The sequence below is a fragment of the Haliotis rufescens genome, unplaced genomic scaffold (genome assembly GCF_023055435.1).
Source record: "Haliotis rufescens isolate VD_foot unplaced genomic scaffold, xgHalRufe1.0.p SCAF_7, whole genome shotgun sequence".
Classification (NCBI taxonomy): domain Eukaryota; kingdom Metazoa; phylum Mollusca; class Gastropoda; order Lepetellida; family Haliotidae; genus Haliotis; species Haliotis rufescens.
In genome coordinates this window covers 24,769,758-24,778,225 of record NW_025964361.1, presented here as the reverse complement: position 1 = coordinate 24,778,225, position 8,468 = coordinate 24,769,758, and the positions used below count along the sequence as shown (strand labels likewise).

General features: G+C 39.5%; 1 protein-coding gene across 2 annotated transcripts in view; it reads left to right on the top strand.

The window, feature by feature from the left end:
• The first annotated feature begins 591 nt into the window (after positions 1 to 591).
• Positions 592 to 8,468, top strand: part of LOC124137476 (protocadherin beta-3-like) — a 48,145-nt gene continuing 40,268 nt past the window's right edge. Inside the window, exon 1 of one of the 2 annotated variants that reach the window (XM_046503790.2) lies at positions 592 to 1,039. The gene's annotated coding sequence lies outside the window, so the exon portion shown is untranslated. Of the gene's footprint in view, positions 1,045 to 8,468 lie in introns of both variants that reach the window. The other variant, XM_046503789.2, reaches the window with a different exon arrangement.

The following is an 8,468-nucleotide window of genomic DNA, read 5'->3' as shown; positions in this document are numbered from 1 at the left end:
GAAAATATATTCAATCTTTCACTGAAAGTTATGGCCCCTACAATAGAAAATGGTCCGTTCCTCAACAGCCACCATTATATTTGATTACAATAATATTACCTTAGTATACTTGCTTCTTGCAGAATCGTATAAACCATTTATTCTGTAGACATAAATGTTCACGAAATTCTATTATGAATAATATCATAGATGCGGCGTCTGTTACCTGGGTCATATATTATAAGAGACATTATTAACCAAACAGACACCGGGGAATTCGATTAAGGGTTTTCAAATAGCACTGGGCTCCCATCTCTCAAACAAACTAATCATCATTGAAAAAGGGCAGTCTCGAAGTCTAACTTTAATAGGTCCATCTCTACCGTATCACTTACAGTTGTCTAATTACCTATCGATTTTTACCGTAGCTTTGACGCTGAGTGCATGGAGAGAGGAACGCTGTATAAAAGTCCTGTCATAAAAACGATAACAGAAACAATATCAATTAAAATTTCATTAGATTCAGAATCCAATAAATATTTCAAGACGGATGAAGACTGATAGCTCAGTTGACATGTAGCTCAACACCTTGAAGTCGCAACGAAAGGGATGTGTTCAATGACGGATATCATAACGTTTTGGACGTATGTACACACCTAGTGTGCTGATGAGAGAACCAGTTTGGAGACCGTATTTGGAAGGAAACTAGTTCGTGATTGAGGAAGCGACAGTAACTTACACTTCTGATAGAGGGGTAGATGCCAGATGACACTAACGAGATACTCTACAAGCTGGTGAAATCGACATCAGTTGTTGATTTCATACAATGACGCTATGGACAGTGCGCGGACAGCTGTTTTGTATACAAAATACGCAGTGGGTTCAAGCTATAGCCTGTACACAATAGCAAGTCTCAAGAGCGAGTTTTTGTTTTATTCCGATCGATAAGCAGGCTCTGTGAACGATGTCCTGTCGTCAACGTGATAATATATGTTTGACAGTTCATTTCACTTCGCACGGTGCTGGGATATGGACGGGCCGTCGGATCCATCCCCTCTGTGTAAGGTAAAGTCTTCAATATTCCTTCATGCTTTCTATAATAGAATAACATACGAGTGTCTGATTTTGATTTATCACCCAACGTGAATTATGATGTCGACGCAGAACAATAGTGTTTCAGATTGGCAGTTTCAGAAACAACAGTCACTGACAATATTTTATGTCCGAAACTTGATTACCAATAATAACTGACAGCAATGAGCTTTTGGTATATTTTTAGTTATTTATTAGCACACGATGGGCCCGGGCAACCATGACGCTCTACAATGGGCAATCTATCAATAGGCTCTACTCTTATCATCACATGTTTATGTGTGTTCTTAAAAGCAATGCACATTGCAACTAGATTACATTGCAACTAGATTGAACTTCTGTTCCAGAATGTTATGTCTTACTCTAAGTATATGAGGGTCGGTGTTTATGCAGGCAGGTCTGGCATCGATGGCACATTATACACCAGTCATAGGGGATTGAAATTCGTTTGCGAAGATTTCATGAGTGCAACTATGGAATCCAATAAATCTGTCCGACACATTGGGGCCTTTTGTCGGAGATTTCGTTCCAAATCTAGACACTGTTTGAATGAGTTTAGATCGTTACTTGCTAAACAGTCAAACAGTTGTTTCTATTCCTCAACAAGTGTATTTATTTCTTGTACATCGTTATGGTTTGAGATAATATAGTGTGTTGATTTCATTAACAAAAGAGCAGGAATATATCCCCAGGTGAAATGTGGGGTTGATATATTGATGTGTGCTGGTGCATTCAATGAAATTCCAATGCTCCGAGGCAGTGGGAAGATCGCTTATGGTGCATGGCGACGCGAGGGATAGTTGTGTGATAACACCGTTGCAATACGTCTATCTTGATTGAGCGGCGGCAGAACTTTGCAGTTGTGGTCTTTAGTTGTTTTCAGAAATGAAACAGCCTTAGAAATATGATATATCAAAAGCAAGTACCAAGGGTGCCCTGGTCTCATTTAGGGTAGTCTCATGAATTGTTAAACATTTGAATGACACATTATACGTGTGCTGTGATACCTCTTCCCTCGAGCGTTACAGTCGCACCGTTCATTGGGTATACATGTTTATTTTTAGGTAATTATCTTTTTGCAACAGTGTTCAGCTAAAAAAGTAGTTTTGACTACAATGGGTACTGACAGAGCATAGTGTCAGTGTGTAATCACCGATGACGGGAACGACCGCCTACGTAGTTCTTACGATGTCACAGTAGCAAAAAAGTAGACGTAGAAACGTTTTTGGCGTTTGCAACAGTTGTCGTAATAGCCTGCCTGAAACGGTAGTCATGCAGTCTTTGACGTCGTAATTTGTTGCGCAGAGTTGTCTTCCCTTACTGTGTTGTAAGCTCCCCACAGCAATAGCCCATTCTTTGACTCGTCAACACTACCCCGATGATTCCGGGAGAGTAACGAAGGTGTCACGCACTGGGGTGGAGCTTGTAAGATCAGCGTAGTTCGAATTCTAGTTCGACCTGATAATGTTGGTTTACAAACACCACACCACACCAATGGGTTTAGTGACACACTTTCGTTACCTATGTATATCATACCTGTGCACTGATGCTAGTACCTGGTTGATCAAAGCGTTCGTTCGTTCGACACACCGAAGAACGGGTCCGATTCTCATCATGAATGTGAAGGCCAGTTGTGCTAAATAAGAATGCTTTAGGCACAATTTGTCACTGATGTCACTGGACGAATACGCTTGCATTGGGTTGTACAAAAAACAAAACATAATTGCCTGTAACGAAATGAACTTAGCGTCCACTTCTTCGTTTCAGAGTGAAACATAGTAGATCTGACATTTAAGAAAAAGTCCATGGCCCGGCTTTGGAAAATTAAATGACCGCTCTCGCGGAGCAACCTGTCCTGACTTTTGCTGTAGACGGCATAAAATATGATTCACACACATACTGGTGTGTCAAACGCCTACCTGACTGTAGACAACCACCCCGACCCACGCCGCACTCGGCATTTTCCAGCTATATGACAGCGGTCTGTAAAATAATCGAGTCTGGACAAGACAATCCAGTGATTAATTACCATGAGCATCGATCCACGCAATTGGGATCGATGACATGCATCAACAAAGTCAGCGAGCCTGACCACCCGATCCCGTTAGTCGCCTTTTACGACAAGCATAGCCACCTTTTACGGCAAGCATGGGTTGCTGAAGGCCTATTCTACCCCGGAATCTTCACGGGTCTCCAGTGATTGACATTATGAGCATCGATCCACGCAAATGGGATACGATGACATGCCGATATGACCACCCGATCCCGTTTGACATTTCGTTTGTACATGTACGTGAAACAGCGATACATTTACGAAAAGATATGTCACAATGTATTGAAATAAAATGACAGGAACATAATCAACACGACCTTAATTCAGGGTGTCATTTGTGATGTATCGGCAGGGGCAATGCAGCTGTTTCAGCTTCGGTAGTGATCACCGACTTGATAACTACACTTGCCGGCTCCAAGTTGACCGAGGAACAGATATTTGCATTTTTGATAAGCGCACCGCTGTCGTGGTATCAAACATGCTATGGACATTTCGCTGAACTGGGTCAACGCGCATTAAACTTGCTAGATTCTGAAGCTGAATAGCATGTTCGATATGAGCTATCTATTCATTCGCGCTCTCTAAACAAGCCCATCAAAGACAGCTGTGACGGTAGATAATTATTTTTACATTCACGCGCATATTGTTTTATTTGGATTGTTATTGACGTACTGGGTGAAGCATTTGATTTGAATTTTTGAAAGTAAAAAGCTCACCATGTTAAACTGCTATTAATATATGAATATCTATCTATGTGTTTGTGAGTGTGTGTGTGTGTGTGTGTGTGTGTGCGTGCGTGTGCGTGCGTGTGTGTGTGTGTGCGTGCGTGCGTGTGTGTGTGTGTGTGTGCGTGTGCGTGCGTGCGTGCATGTGTGGATGTTTGTGTGTGGATGTTTCAGAATGAACGCTTGACAACTCGAGTTATTGGATTTTAATAACGAAACTGTGCATGCGTCCAGAATAACGTTTGAATATTGTCTCTGCATATATTATTCTTTCAATTGAATACATAATAGAACCATAACTCCCGCGTAATATTGCAGCTGAGGAATGTTTGTGCATAACGTTTGTCACACTTCTGTGTCGCACATTATTTTATATAATACGTTGATGGGGAAGTCCATATAAGTCTTACTGACATCGCAAACCAGGCTCTCATAAAATGCATTTGACATAGGGATAGAGAGAGTGTGACTGGTTTAACGCCGCTTTGAAACGTGCGTGTGTGTGTGCGAGCGTGCGTATGTGCGTTTGTGAGTTTGTGACATATTGTGAATTAACTTCTCCATTGGTATTTATCTCTCTCTCTCTCTCTCTCTCTCTCTCTCTCTCTCTCTCTCTCTCTCTATATATATATATATATATATATATATGGATATCTATCAATCTATGTGTTTGTGAGTGTGTGTGTGTGTGTGTGTCTCTCTCTCTCTCTCTCTCTCTTTATATATATATATATATATATATATATATATATATATATATACACGCCGAGATATAACTGGAATACTGTTAAAAGCGGCGTTATATCCAACTCACTCACTCTATATATATATACTGTTTAGTTAGGTATGTAAAAATGAAAACAGTTCAAGGCCTGAGAAAAAACCCTGATGTGTCACATTCACTTGTGTCTCGTTTAAGAACAGTACATTGTGTCACAAATATCAGCTCCAATACGGAGAGTTTACAGTGACACGCATAAGGCATACTATAGGAGGAGCGCATTGTGACACATATCGGAGATCCTACAGGAACAGCACATAGTGACACATATACGAGATCCTATAGGAACAACACATAGTGACACAAATAGGAGATCCTATAGGAACAACACATAGTGACACATATAGGAGATCCTATAGGATCAGCACATAGTGACACATATAGGAGATCCTACAGGAACAGCGCATAGTGACACATATAGGAGATCCTATACAAACAACACATACTGACACATATAGGAGATCCTATACGAACAGCACATTGTTGGAGATCATGTACGAACAGCACATACTGACACATATAGACGCGCCCATACGGACAGCACTTAGTGACATACAAGAGATCATATAGGAACAGCACATAGTGACACATATTGGAGATCCTATACGAACAACATTTAGTGACACATATAGGAGATCCTATCCGAACAACACATAGTGACACATATAGGAGATCATATACGAACAGCACATAGTGGCACATATAGGAGATCCTGTACGAACAGCATTTAGTGACACATATAGGAGATCCTATACGAACAGCACATAGTGGCACACATAGGAGATCCTGTACGAACAGCATTTAGTGGCACATATAGGAGATCCTGTACGGAGAGCATTTAGTGGCACATATAGGAGATCCTATACGAACAGCATTTAGTGGCACATATAGGAGATCCTGTACGAAGAGCATTTAGTGACACATATAGGAGATCCTATACGAAAAGCACATAGTGACACACATAGGATATACTTTAGAAACAGCACATTGTGACACATAAAGGAGACCCTACAGAAACAACACATTGTCATACATATATGAGATCCTATACGAACAGCACATTCTGACACAGATAGGAGATCCTACGGAACCAACACATTGTCATACATATAGGAGATCCTATATGAACAGCACATTGTGACACATATAGGAGATCCTACAGGAACAACACATAGTGACACAGATAGGAGATCCTACAGGAACAACATATTGACACAGACGATCCAGCGAAAGGGGATTTTCGTCATTTCAGAACCTAAAACTGCACGAGTTACTACTCGAACACGATAACGTCACCTCGTATCTCAGCACCTTAGTATAAAAGAAGTAATTATAAACACCAACTTGTATGGAAGCTTGAAAGGTCAAAAACATCTATCATGTATATTTTCTGCTGGGGGCCATGGCAATGCATTGTCCAGTCGATATTCGAGCCGCACAGTGTGCTGGTATGCATCACAACACCAGCCTGTTTATACTGGGGCCGGCGAAGTGTGTTATTATATCTCTTTATTAACATATTAGATTATTTCGCGTCATTTTTAAAGGTTTGCTGTTAGTATGTGGAAAGAAATTATTTTATGATACACTGGTGTATGGTTTCAGATCGGGGTTTGAACGATATGTTTTGTTCTAAATGCCCTTCTTACAACAGTGGTTTTAGTTCTACGAATGGCTGCTGCTTGTGGTAAGTTACTCGCAGAGCAAACATAACTTTATGAGCAAAGGCCTTGGGCTCATTTAGCTCTCAGCCTTGCTCAGAAATATCAGTCATATGTGAGCATGTCCTGCAAGCTGAATACATTTGGGATCATTTGTCAGAAATGTGTGTTATTGTAGGTCATCGTGCATCATTAAGTGCGTTGCTGTTCACGCTATCAATCTCTGGTTTGGTCCGTTCGCGATTATAAAGAGACCGCAGTTACATTGTTGTAGAACTGTGACCTAAAACATTTACTCACTCAGTCGTTTACTCATTTGATACACTTACGCTGTCACATTGTTTATCTGATACATTATTTATCTGTTACACTTACACTGATACATTGTTGTTCTCTTACACTAACCATGTTACATTGTGTATCTGTTACACTTAGACTGTTACATTGTCCATCTGTTACGCTTACACTGATACATTGTTTATTTGATACACGTCCACTGATACATTGTTTATCTGTTACACTTACACTGATACATTATTTGCCTGATGCACTTGCACTGATACATTGCTTATCTGTTACACTTACACTGATACATTGTTTATCTGATACACTAACACTGATACATTATTTGCCTGATACACTTACACTGATACATTGTTTATTTGATACACGTCCACTGATACATTGTTTATCTGTTACACTTACACTGATACATTATTTGCCTGATGCACTTGCACTGATACATTGCTTATCTGTTACACTTACACTGATACATTATTTGCCTGATACACTTACACTGATACATTGTTTATCTGTTACACTTACACTGATACATTGTTTATCTGTTACACTTGCACTAATACATTGTTTATCTGTTGTGCTTACACTGATGCATTGTTTATCTGTTACACTTACTCTAATACATTGTTTATCTGTTGCACTAACACTGATACATTATTTGCCTGATACACTTACACTGATACATTGTTTATCTGATACACTTACACTGATACATTGTTTAACTGTTACACTTACAATGATACATTGTTTATCTGTTACACTTACACTGATACATTGTTTATCTGTTACACTTACACTGATACATTGTTTATCTGTTACACTTACAATGATACATTGTTTATCTGTTACACTTACAATGATACATTGTTTATCTGTTACACTTACACTGATACATTGTTTATCTGATACACTTACACTGATACATTGTTTATCTGTTACACTTACACTGATATATTGTAATTATTAACAGAAGCAATGTTACGTGAGTGTATAAAGGGTTTGGAACATAAAGAAAAGTTATTAATTACGAAAGAGCGGAATACAAAACTAGATATTGTCATAATATTGCGGGAATATACCTAAATGGGGCGTAACGCTCAATACAAAACACGACTAAAAACAATATTCGTGTCCTTTTGTCCTCTGGTAGTTTTAAATGAGAAAATTGTCAACAAGAAATATACATCAACATTAAAAGAATGATCTTTCCTTACTGTAAAGAATACATCACTCAGTCACCTGTGTCTCCTCATGACGTTTGTCTATAGCATGAACAAGGCAAACATGACTATTTTCTGTCATAGACAATGTCTTGCTTGAAAAAGACAACAGTGTTGTGAGTCGAGTATTGTGTCTGGCACATGAAGCGCTTCGGCAGCCTACATTAGTCATTACTGGCACCGGCTGTACATAGATGCTTATTGTCTACTGATCTGTCGAGCATACATTACAGAAATAAACGGCGTGTGACCACCCATCCCCTATAGCTATTGCATGTGGATTTCACGACCATCATGCCAATTACTATTAACATTGACCTACGGCGATGACACGTGCCAATTACGACTGAAATTGATGCAATGCAACACGAAATAGATTCTTTTCGTCTTGCAATAGACGTCATGTTTGTATGAGTTATGCAAGACCTTAGGTCGTTCATTTCCGTATGTGGTGGTAAGTATAATGCTGTAAATATAACGTTGGGTCTTTAGTAGGGTGAAAATGAGACCCTGTTCTATCATTGCTCCCTCGACAGTATGCGAATAGTCAGAGAGAAATCGATACGAATTTAATGGACTCAGGGTAAGGGAGAAGTGAAATAAATTTGTCAGGAGCGATTGATATAAAAGGTTGTACATTTACGGCTTTAAGCCCAT